Source organism: Mesoplodon mirus (genome assembly GCF_964341445.2).
Source record: "Mesoplodon mirus genome assembly, chromosome: 10".
NCBI lineage: Eukaryota > Metazoa > Chordata > Mammalia > Artiodactyla > Ziphiidae > Mesoplodon > Mesoplodon mirus.
Window position 1 is genome coordinate 91,991,316 of NC_138986.1, and position 12,353 is coordinate 92,003,668.

Here is a 12,353-nt window from a genome sequence, read left to right on the forward strand (position 1 = left end):
TATAAAGACCTATGTGTGAATGTTTATAGCAGCCTTACCCATAACAGTAAAAAACTGAAAACAACTATAATATCATCTAGTGGATAAACACATTTAGACCATGCATACAAGGGATATTACTTAGATACAAAAACAAATAAACTACTGAAATTGGCAAAATGGATGGATCTCAAACTCATTAGATTAGACCCAGTGAAAAAAAGTCAGACACAAAGGGATACAAACTACATATGATTTCATGTATATGACAGTATAGCTAGCAAACTATAGAGACAGAAATCAGAACAGTGATTTCCAGGGGCTGGGGGTAGGGGTGGAGGATTGACTGCAAAGGAGCAAATGGATCTTTTTGGGGGTGAAGGAAGTGTTCTGTATCATAATGGTGGTGGGGTGTTGGAGATTTTTTGAATCTCAGATCTGAGAAAAATATGTTTAAAAAAAGAATTTATTGCATATTTGCCATAAGTCATGCACTTTGCTGGGATCTAGGAATACAGAGATGAAAGACCTGGTCCATGACTTTAACGACTTTATAATCCAATGGAGAAAAGAGGGAAGTGAACCATGACACTGAGTAACAAGTGCATTGGTGGAGACATGCAGAGCATGTCAGTGAGACATATTAAAACGTGACTTGTTCTTTCCAAGGAAGTGGTAGATGATCTTGAGAATCCAGAAAACCAAGTTCATAAATAAACAGGGCTGTTACATAGTAAGAACCAGAATCCTTGGCTTTAGCATCGTGATCTGTCAATTCCTCAGTGACTCAAGGATCAACACAGGCTTCATGGATCGTTCCATTTCTAATATCTACTATTTTACTACTTCATGTCCTGTTTACTTCAGTTCGTTGATTTAATAGCTTGACTTTTAAAAAAAAGTTAAGCGCACAGAAAATCTGGTTGACTGTCATACTGCATCATTGTGGGACATGCAGGAATCATTTAGCATGGTGTGTTACTTCACGGTACCAAAGTCCCTTCCCAAAGAGGCAACAAACACAGTACAATCTGATGATCTAAGTAAAGCATATACATAGTCTCACAAAGCAGATTACTGCATGTTACCCCACAATACTTCCATATCTATTCCACTGGCCAGAACTTAGTCACATGGCCATGCCTAGCAGGAAGGGATGATGGGAAATGTAGTCTTTTTTCCAAGAAGTCGTGAGCCAGCTGCTGGTAATGGAAAGGATGGGTAGTATAGGATAACCAGTAGTCCCTGAATCAAAGATGAGATTCCCTTTATCCCTCAGAATACTGGGGTCTTCAAGATAATGCATTTTCTAGTTAAAACATGAACTCTACAATTTAATTGTCAAAATTTTCCTCTGATTGGGAGCTATATGTTTTTTCACCTAGTATTACCCTGAAGCTTCACAGATTACTTTATGAAGCTCTAAGGACAGTGCCTGGCACAGAGTAGGTGCTAGACAAATATTAGCTATTACAGCCATGGTCTCTTCGTCAGGAGGTCATAGAATCTTAGAGCCACAAAAGGGAGAATTTAGTCTAATCCTCTCCCTTCCCTCACCCCTCACGCAGATGTTCCCTTACAGTCCTGGTAACCTAGTTAAAAAAAAGAGGCGGATTTGGTAGAACAGTGCTCCACAAAAGCAAATAGCACTTAAAAACGTATTTATAAAATGAGAAAAATGTCTTTTGCAGAGTTGTGTTTTCCTTTAAAAATATTTTATTTTCCATTAAATTCCACCTCATAGGCCTTCCTTAAAGCTTCCATGGCAGGTTGGTTGTCAAATACAGCTGACTGTTTCTGCCTCTATCAACTGCAACTTTGTGTGTGAATTCTTACTGCATTTGCAAAGGTTAAAATTTGTATTCCTGTACAAGATAGTGCCAAAACTCTCCAAATAAAAAGTTCTTCTTGGGGCTTCCCTGGTGGTCCAGTGGGCAAGACTCTGCGCTCCCAGTGCAGGGGGCCCGGGTTCAACCCCTGGTCAGGGAACTAGATTCTGTAGATTCTGCATGCATGCCGCAACTAAGACCCACGCGGCCTAAATAAATAAATAATAAATAAATAAATATTTTTAAAAAAACAGTTTGTTCCCTTTTTTTGAAAAAAAGTTCTTATATATATTTTCTAATTATTAATTTATTATAATCAGGCACATTTGCTAATAAATTGGCTACATTCTTTGTAACAAAACAGAACTGAGGGACTTCCCTGTTGGTCCAGTGATTGAGACTCTGCACTCCCAACACAGCAAGGGGGCCACAAAAAAAAAAAAAAATACAGTTGCCTTTTCCAGTTATCTGGTAGCCATTGAAGGCCTTTCCCAAATTGGCACGTCAATATATCAAAGAGAATTGGCTTTCTTCTTATAAATTCAGGCTTTCATTTCCAAGAATGTCACTGAAAACTGGGCAAGAAAATACAAAAAATATTCAGCTTTCTGTATATCTTTTCCTGGGAACCAAGCTCAAAAATGACATTTTGTTGTATATGCTCATGTTCTATTTTGGCAAATATTTCCTGATGGATAATTTTACAAGATAGACCTGAGAAAACCTAGATAAGATTGTTGATCTATTATTTTTATTTTATTAGAAAGCATCCGGGGTAATTTCCATAGAATCAGAATGACCTGGCGCGGGGGTGGGGGGGGAGAGGAATAACTACATGTTTCCATTAATTGCAATGTAATAACAAAAACTAGCAAGGACATTTCCATTATTTTTCTTTTTTTAGGAAATTAAATAGAAAACAGCATTGCCATTTACTTAAAGACTAACTGTTTTGAGAACTGAATGTATAATTAGGCTAAAGACTAAGCACATGAATTATTATACAAAGGAAACAAATTTGCCTCCAAACAACCTTAAAAAGGAGTCAGTCCAACAGATCTTGGATCATATTCTTTAGGAAACTAATTTATCTTCTGGGAACACAGAGCAAAAATAAAATCTTTTGAGTGTTTCCTTATTCACTAGTAAATGTAAAGCATTAGCAATATTTCTAACAGCTTTGCCTCACAGCTATGCACAGTCTAAAATCAGTGATTCAGGGACTTCCCTGGTGGCGCAGTGGTTAAGAATCTGCCTGCCAATGCAGGGGACATGGGTTCAAGCGCTGGTCCAGGAAAATACCACATGCCACAGATCAACTAACCCCATGCACCACAACTACTGAGCCCACGTGCTTAGAGCCCCAGGGGCACAAATACTGAAGTCCACGTGCCTAGAGCCCGTGCTCCACAACAAAGAGAAGCCACTGCAATGAGAAGCCCACGCACCACAACGAAGAGTAGCCCCTGCTCACCGCAACTAGAGAAAGCCCGCGTGCAGCAACAAAGACCAAACGCAGCCAAAAAAAAAAAAGAAAAATCAATGACTCAGACTTTATTGTCTCTTCTCCTTCACAAAGACCTCATTATCCAAGAAGTGGCTCCAAAATCTTCCATGAAAAATCCCTCTCTCAGCACACTCTCCGCTTTTCCAAGTCTCTTATTCTTTCCCAAATTAGATTGAGACCTGTGGGCAAAGCTGGCAGCCTAGTAATGTGATGCCACCTTCAAACCATACTCTGTAGACATCTATTTGACATACAGTGCAGGTGAGATGAAACTGATTACCTATTAATAAAAAAAGTATGCCCTTCAAAACAAGTGGCACTGGATATACCGTGGTATATATGGTATATGGTGTTTTAACTCATGTGGAAATGTCTCAAGTTGCAATGTTTCCACCCCTCCTTTTATGAGTAATGAAAAGAAGGGATAAAGAAACTATAACCCAATTACCATATGTCAAATGTCACGTATCAGTCGTATTAGTTTGCTGGGGCTTTCATAAAAAAATACCACAGCCTAGGTGACTGAAATAACAGAAATTTATTTCCTCACAGTTCTAGAGGCTGGAAGCCCGAGATCAAAGCGTAGACAAGTCTGATTTCTCCTGAGGCCTCTCTGCCTGGCTTGCAGATGGCTGCCTCCTCACTGTGTGGCCACGTGGTCATTCTCTGTGTGTGTCTGTGTCCCGATCTCCTCTTCTTATAAGGACACCAGTCATATTGGATTAGGGTTCACCCTAACTACCCCAACTTTAACTTAATAAGCTCTTGAAGGCTCTATTCCCAAAATACAGTCACATTCTAAGGAGCCAGGGGTTAGAGCTTCAACATATGAATTGAGGGTGACACAATTCAGCATGCAACAGCTGGCTATCCTCGAATGCTAAAATCAGACAGGGAAGGACTTAATTTCAGCCCCTGACAGCTTTTGACTACAAAATCCTAAAAGTAACAATCTGACATAGCATTTCACACTTCACTTTTGGATTTCAAATTATTTTCTGCACAAGAAAATCTGCAGAAACTGAAGGAACAAAAATAGATTTATTACTAATTTGCTTTGACTTGCTAAAGCAGAGTCAGTATCCTGAGAGGGAAAAAACAGCAAAATAGGCCCTGCTTTTATTAAGTGCTAGTTCTCCCTTCAGCTTTCTTTTGTGACTTTTGGAACAAGGCGACCTCTTGGGAGATACACTAAAGGATTTTAAATTTAGAAAGCAATTTTTAAATCACTCATTCCTTAGAAGCCACAAATGTCAACTGCATCAATTATGGTTTTGGCTACAAATAATTGGAAATCTTGCTAAAAGAGGTTTAAGCATTAAGGACACTGATTATCTAACAAGAAGCCCAGTGGCCCGCAGTTCCAGGTTGGTGAATTCAGCAGCCAAGTGAAGAAGGAGCCAGTGGTTTCCTGCCTGTCCCCTCCGCCAGGGCAGGAGTTGGTTCCTGTCACCTCAGGGTTGCCAGGTAGGCGCCAGGCATCACCTCGTCACACTCAGAGGCTGGAGGGAAGCCCTTATCCTCCTGCACCTTTGTATCAGGGAGCAAAGCTTTGCCCAGAAGTCAGCCTCTTCTACCTCATGGTTCTGAAGGGAGCAGAATCTGCCACCCCAAAGCATGACAGTAGGAGTTGAGGACATGCACCCCAACATATGCTGCTCTGATATATTGACTGTTTTGAACCGTAGGCACTTGAAAAATCACAAATGCAGGAAGAGGCTTTCTGTGAACTCCCCTCGTGTGTCTAAAGATAGATCCTCCAGAAGGAACTCAAATGTCCTAAATCCCCTCACGGGAGTTTCCTCAACCTGGGAAGACTGACGCTTATCACAGGAAAGGGGACTGAAAGTCATAGCACATCGAGATAAACTCTTGTCACCAACCATCACACCACTACCTGTTCTTCTAAGGGCCCACTCATCTCCCCTAAGAATCATTTGCCCTCTTCTAAGAGGCCTGCATCCCTCCCCTTTCCCTAGTAAGATGGTGTTTAGTCCTGATCTCTAAACCACCACCAGGAGTCACTCATTTCCCCCCAGGGGTCTCCCATGCACACATGAGGTCTACACACTAATAAACTGCTGCTTGTTTTTCTCTGTTAACCTGTCTTTTCTTACAGGGGTCTCAGAAGGGTGGAGGGAAAGTTATTTTCCCCTCCTTCCGTCCCAACCTCCCCAGGTCCGTCCTGGTAAAAGGAGATGGGATTTATTCCATTGCTTTTCACACAGATACACAGCAGAGATGGACACGTGCTGAACTGAAGTGTTTTAAACGAATCACCGTTCACTTCAGTGGAGGCAAATCAATGCACATTTCATCGGAATTTTCATGAGGGAACTTAAGTGTAGCAGCATCATTCTTTCAATGTGTTCAGCAGTGTTTTAGTACTTTGTTCCAATTGTCTATTGATATGTAAAAAGTTACCCCAAATCATGGCTCAGAACAATAATATTCATTTCCTTTGCTCTGTGACTGTAGTCCCTATGTGGCTGCAGGTGGGCAGTGGCTGGGCTGAGGTCATCCTGAAGCTTCTCCACTCATCTCTGCACCTGGGCTGGAGCAGCACAACAGCTGGGGCTCCCTGGACCCTTCTCTCTCTTCCTCTCTGGGATGGCCCCCACCCCGTGCTGACCTCTGGTGAGCCGTTTACAGGGCAGCTGAGGCTCCATGAACGAGTGTCCCGAGAGAAAGTGTCAGATGCTGTGTGACTTCCCACCCCAGCCTGGGAAGTCACAGAGCATCACTTCAGCTATATGCATTCCTCAAGGCGGCCACAAGACCACTCTGGGTCAAGGAGAGGGAACAGAGATTCCGCCTCTTGACAGGAGGAGTGTCACAGGACTGGTGGGCATAAGTAAGGACCACCACACACCCCTTCAAGACTGGCCCTCCTGTCACCTACTTGATTAAACCACCTTAACTGACCTGAGTCCACAGAGCCTGCTTTCCATGGTCACCTCCAGACCCTCAGCCACCGTTACTCTCCTTGTGAGTAATTCCCACTTGAGCGTCATGTACCTCTTCCCCCAGGATGGACTATTTCAAGGGAGAAGTCATGGTTTTTGTGAAAAGGGACCAGGACTTCTGGTCAACCCCAGGTTATTTTTTTTTTTTTTTGACAAGGCCAAAATCAACTCCACTAAGACAAAGACACTCATAACCAGAATTTCAAACTAGTAAACTTGGAGGCTTATTTTCTCTCACACTTCGTGGTCTCCAAAGGAAAAGAAAATGCAAAGACAGTCAACTAGCAGTGGGAGAGGTTCCTGTACACCTAAACCCACGAATACCTGGCTGTCAGGCTTGTCCTTCCCTCCAACTCACATGAGCAGAGAAAAAAAGGCAAGCAGCCCAGTGTGAAAGGAATGCCCACTTGGTGGACCATTCTGGGCCTGCCTGTCCTCCCCTCTGAAGGTGAAGGGCTGGTTTCATATTGGTTTGCCCACCTAGCAAAGCAGACGAGCATCTGGAATCTCATCCCTTTCTCCTCTGGACATCTCTCGCTCAGTATTGATCAAGCTGACCAACTTTTTCTTGAATAAGAGATTCAAGTGAGAGCCTGGAGTAATGAGTATTCCTCAGAACAATGTCACAGGAAAAATCAAATAGGGACTTCCCTGATGGCGCAGTGGTTAAGAATCCGCCTGCCAGTGCAGGGGACACGGGTTTGAGATCTGGTCAGGGAAGATCCCACATGCCGCAGAGCAACTAAGCCCGTGCACCACAACTACCGAGCCTGCTCTCTAGAGCCCATGAGCCACAACTACGGAGCCCGTGTGCCACAACTACTGAAGCCTGCACACCTAGAGCCCGTGCTCTGCAACAAGAGAAGCCACCACAGTGAGAAGCCCGCACACCGCAACGAAGAGTAGCCCCCACTCGCCGCAACTAGAGAAATCCCGCGCGCAGCAATGAAGACCCAAAGCAGCCAAAAATAAATAAATTAATTAATTTTAAAAATGTATTTTTTAAAAAAAGAAAAATCAAATAAAATCCCTAGGGACAGCTCAACCATTCAGAAAGAAAGAGAACCTGATATATTTTGCACATATTGGTAGGAGAAAAGGGAAAGAATTCAACGATGCTCCAACTAAGAGTCCACTATGTGGAAATAAATTATTCAATACCCAAATATTGTCAATTCAGTCTTAATTTACATTAAATTATATTATTTATATTACTCTGTTCATTTGTTTGTTTTTCTTTGTTTTAAGCAGGAAACGTTGAAGGAAATTCTAGGAAGTTATTTTTACGAGCACATTTGAGAATGCAAAGCACAAGACTTACAAATAGCTTTGTTTGGATAACATAGAATTGAGCATATATACACACCAGTTACCATCAACTATATAAAATCTATACTTCTATATTTTGTGATATATAAAATGATATAAGAGACATTTGGGGGTTGAGACAAATGAACACAGCCAGTATAATAAGAAATAATATTTCATTCACTAGGAGTGAATTTGCTACTATGTTATGTAGCATGATATTGTGAAGCATTTTGGTGTGAAATTTCATATACTCTACAATTTTTAATGATTTAGTAAAAAATATATACATGAAGTATATGCAGCAAGATAACAATTGTCAGATATAGATGGCAAGTATACAAGTACTGATTGCACTTTTTTCTATTTTTCTTTGTGTCTGAAAATTTTCAAACTAGAAGTTTTTTAAATACATGGATAGTATTCCTGTCCCCCAGTTTTTTAATTCTTAAAATAAGAAGAAAGGCATGTTGAAGTTGGCCTAAGAAGATGGGACCTGTCACTTCCAAAAAGAGCTGGAGAGTACAGTAAAGTGCTCTCCCTCAGATGTTAAGGCCTCGTCATCAGAACAAAACAAAACAAGAAATCTTGGCTCGCCCTTAGCTTTCGGGGCTGGACACCGTTCCGCCAACAGTGCTCCCCTCATGCGTGGCAGCCTGGAAGGTCCTAGGAGCTGCCAGGTCACCAGTGGTGAAAAGTGTTGGGCTGTCTGTTGGTTTCACTGTTTCTGTCTCCCAAACTCAATAAGACAACCGGTCAGAATCGGCCTCCGTGGCATGATATGACAGCAGTGACAATGAGGCGCGCTATCAGCAGATAATAACGCCTCAGTAAAAGGCCTGATAAAGGCACAGTCAAGATGACACGTGGATATTAAGGACAGATAAGGCGTGTGGGCATGATGGCGAGTCTTCCCTTCAGCCGGGTGGCCAGCAGAAACTTATGACGTCTTTCCTAGTGTCCACGTGGACGGACTCTCACAGTCAAGCACTAGAGGCAGCAGTAGAGGGGCTCCGTGGGCTGGGACACCCCTCTGTCCATGTGTACCCCTCTCCCCTGACTCCGGCCTGACCTGTGTCCAACCTACTGTGTCCAGGAGAACCCCCTCCACCGCAGCTGGCCCCGGCGGCCTGCATGCACCCTCGCTCCAGTCCTCACCCTCAGCGTCACCTGTAACCTGTCCACCTGTTCCACACGGTTCGGGACCAATATCGTCTCACTTCTATTCATTTTTTTTTTCAAAATGGTAAGAGCCATTTTTATTTTCAAAGTAACAAGTAGTCAGTGTGAAAACAATTAGACAATGCAGAAAGATATAAAGAGAAAAGTAAAAAAATCATCCCAAATCTCACCACTGGAGAAAACTAACCACCATTAACATTGTGATATCTTATTCATTATTTTTTCATATCTCTACCAATGTTTCAACTTGGACCTCCTGCCCCCGCCTGCCTGAGTAGCCAGAGACACTGTGTCTTCCCTCTGGGAACTTCCTCTGTGCCAGAGTGCTCAGGAAAAGGAGGAATGCACACTGACTGAAGAGCGAGGGTGTCATCAGCCTGACCTCCCCATCCAAGAACAAGCTCAGTCTCTGGGGGCTGTGGTTCCTCGGGGCCACCTGGACTCAGTATTCAACTCACTCCACAGGGTTATTATGAGGATCAAACGACCTAACAGAGGTGGCAACACTTAACAAAGGAAGAACCGTATGTTCGTTGTTATATAAACCAATGTCGGCTTAGTTTTGTCTCCCTTATTTAATACTTTCTACTCCACATTAAACATCGAAATTGTATTTTTATAAAAATGTCCTCAACCATTAAAAACTTAGCATATATTCAGAGGGTACTCATAAAATATTCACTTATTCAGCAAATATTATGTCATAGGCTAAAGAAGCATCAGTCGACTTCAAGGAACTTTACAATTGAATGGAGGAAGTAACAAATGCGAAGCAGGCTTGCTGTTAGGGGTTCGTGTAAGCAGTGCTGCAGGAGTTCAGAGGAGATAACTTCTGTCGGGCAAAAGCCTGATATTTTAAATTCAGGTTTACTGAAATATTTAATTCTGCGGTAATAGGATGGAGGCGAAGTTTTTCTGTCTCTATACAACACTGCCCCCTAGTGGTGACGTGGCCCCCTTGCAGCGCCTCCCAACGCCCCGACGGGGTACAGAACAGGCAATGGAAACGCTGGGTCAAATCACTACCGAGTCTGGATGGATGTGTGAGTATTCGTTTCCAGTTGAGCCGTTTTAAGTGAAGCCCTTATTACCCTTGTTTTCCCCTTCCAGGAAAACCGTGTCCTACCATAAAAGTATCCTGTCCTTTGGGTCTTAGCGGTTTTTTGTTTGTTTCTTTGTTTTTTGCGATACGCGGGCCTCTCACTGCTGTGGCCTCTCCCGTTCCGGAGCACAGGCTCCGGACGCGCAGGCCCAGCGGCCATGGCTCACGGGCCCAGCCGCTCCACGGCATGTGGGATCTTCCTGGACCGGGGCACGAACCCGTGTCCCCTGAATTGGCAGGCGGACTCCCAACCACTGCGCCACCAGGGAAGCCCTGGGTTCTAGCCTTTTATCACAGGGTGCCCTGGGAGAAGGCAATGACGCCCAAAAAACGATATAAAAGGGAAAAGCTGACCTTCCGCGGCCTTCAGGGAGGAGCCGATTCCCGCTCGCAGGCCGCTGTAGAGAGCGGCCCCCGTGGAGCCGGCGAAGGGCGGGGAGGGCACCGCTCTTTCCCTGGGCCTTCGTCTCTCGGAAACAGGGTCCTGAGAACACTGACATCTTGAGGCCTGTACCAAAAGCCCAAACTCCTGTCGTGTCAAAAGTGAGGCTGTTTTGCTTTGGAAGAGGTGAGGATTTCGGCACTCCTTCAGGGCAGGCTTTTTTTTTTTTTTTTTTTTTTTTTTTACTTTTAAAACAGACTTTAATATTATTCAGAAAACTGTTAATGAAACTTACCTCTGGATGGAAGTGTTACAGGTAATTTTTTTAATATATTTTTTTTATTAGTTTCTGCTTTATAACAAAGTGAATCAGTCATACATATACACCTGTTCCCACATCCCTTCCCTCATGCATCTCCCTCCCTCCCACCCTCCTCATCCCACCCCTCCAGGCGGTCACAAAGCACCGAGCTGATCTCCCTGTGCTCTGCGGCTGCTTCCCACTATCTATCTACCTTACGTTTGGTAGTGTATATATGTCCATGCCTCTCTTTCGCTTTGTCACAGCTTACCCTTCCCCCTCCCCATATCCTCAAGTCCATTCTCAAGTAGGTCTGTACAGTGGAGAAAGGACAGCCTCTTCAATAAGTGGTGCTGGGAAAACTGGACAGGGACATGTGAAAGTTTGAGATTAGATCATTCCCTAACACCATACACAAAAATAAGCTCAAAATGGATTAAAGACCTAAATGTAAGGCCAGAAACTATCAAACTCTTAGAGGAAAACATAGGCAGAACACTCTATGACATAAATCACAGCAAGATCCTTTTGGACCCACCTCCTAGAGAAATGGAAATAAAAACAAAGATAAACAAATGGGACCTAATGAAACTTCAAAGCTTTTGCACAGCAAAGGAAACCATAAACAAGACCAAAAGACAACCCTCAGAGTGGGAGAAAATATTTGCAAATGAAGCAACTGACAAAGGATTAATCTCCAAAATTTATAAACAGCTCATGCAGCTCAATAGCAAAAAAACAAACAACCCAATCCAAAAATGGGCAGAAGACTTAAATAGGCATTTCTCCAAAGAAGATATACATACTGCCAACAAACACATGAAAGAATGCTCAACATCATTAATCATTAGAGAAATGCAAATCAAAACTACAATGAGATATCATCTCACACCAGTCAGAATGGCCATCATCAAGAAATCTAGAAACAATAAATGCTGGAGAGGGTGTGGAGAAAAGGGAACACTCTTGCACTGCTGTTGGGAATGTGAATTGGTACAGCCACTATGGAGAACAGTATGGAGGTTCCTTAAAAAGCTAAAAATAGAAGTACCATATGACCCAGCAATCCCACTACTAGGCATATACCCTGAGAAAAACATAATTCAAAAAGAGACATGTACCAAAATGTTCATTGCAGCTCTATTCACAATAGCCCGGAGCTGGAAACAACCTAAGTGTCCATCATCGGATGAATGGATAAAGAAGATGTGGCACATATATACAATGGAATATTACTCAGCCATAAAAAGAAACGAAACTGAGCTATTTGTAATGAGGTGGATAGACCTAGAGTCTGTCATACAGAGTGAAGTAAGTCAGAAAGAGAAAGACAAATACCGTATGCTAACACATATATATGGAATTTAAAAAAAAAAGTCATGAAGAACCTAGGGGTAAAACGGGAATAAAGACACAGACCTACAGGGCAGGCTCTTACCTTCTTCTGGGAAGACCCGGATGGGTCACGTGACTCTTCAAGGTCAAGGGTGAGGCTCCAGAGTCGTGGGAAGGGCTGTCAGTGCCGCACGCGGAGTTACAGCCTTGAATGCTTTTGTTCCATCAACAGAAAGAAATGATCGCTCTCTAAATATGGGTGGGGTGGGGTGTGCCTAAAAACAGTTGCTTCTTTTTGTGGCACGTGAGGGTTTTGTTGGAGAGGTACTAACAGGAGTCTAAAGCCGGGACGGTCATCATCACGAGAAATTTTGCCAGACTCAAGGCCTCGCTGGGGAAGCGGCTCGGGGTATAACTCACTGAGAGCGGGGATTTTGTCTGTCTCGTTCATGGAGGTATATA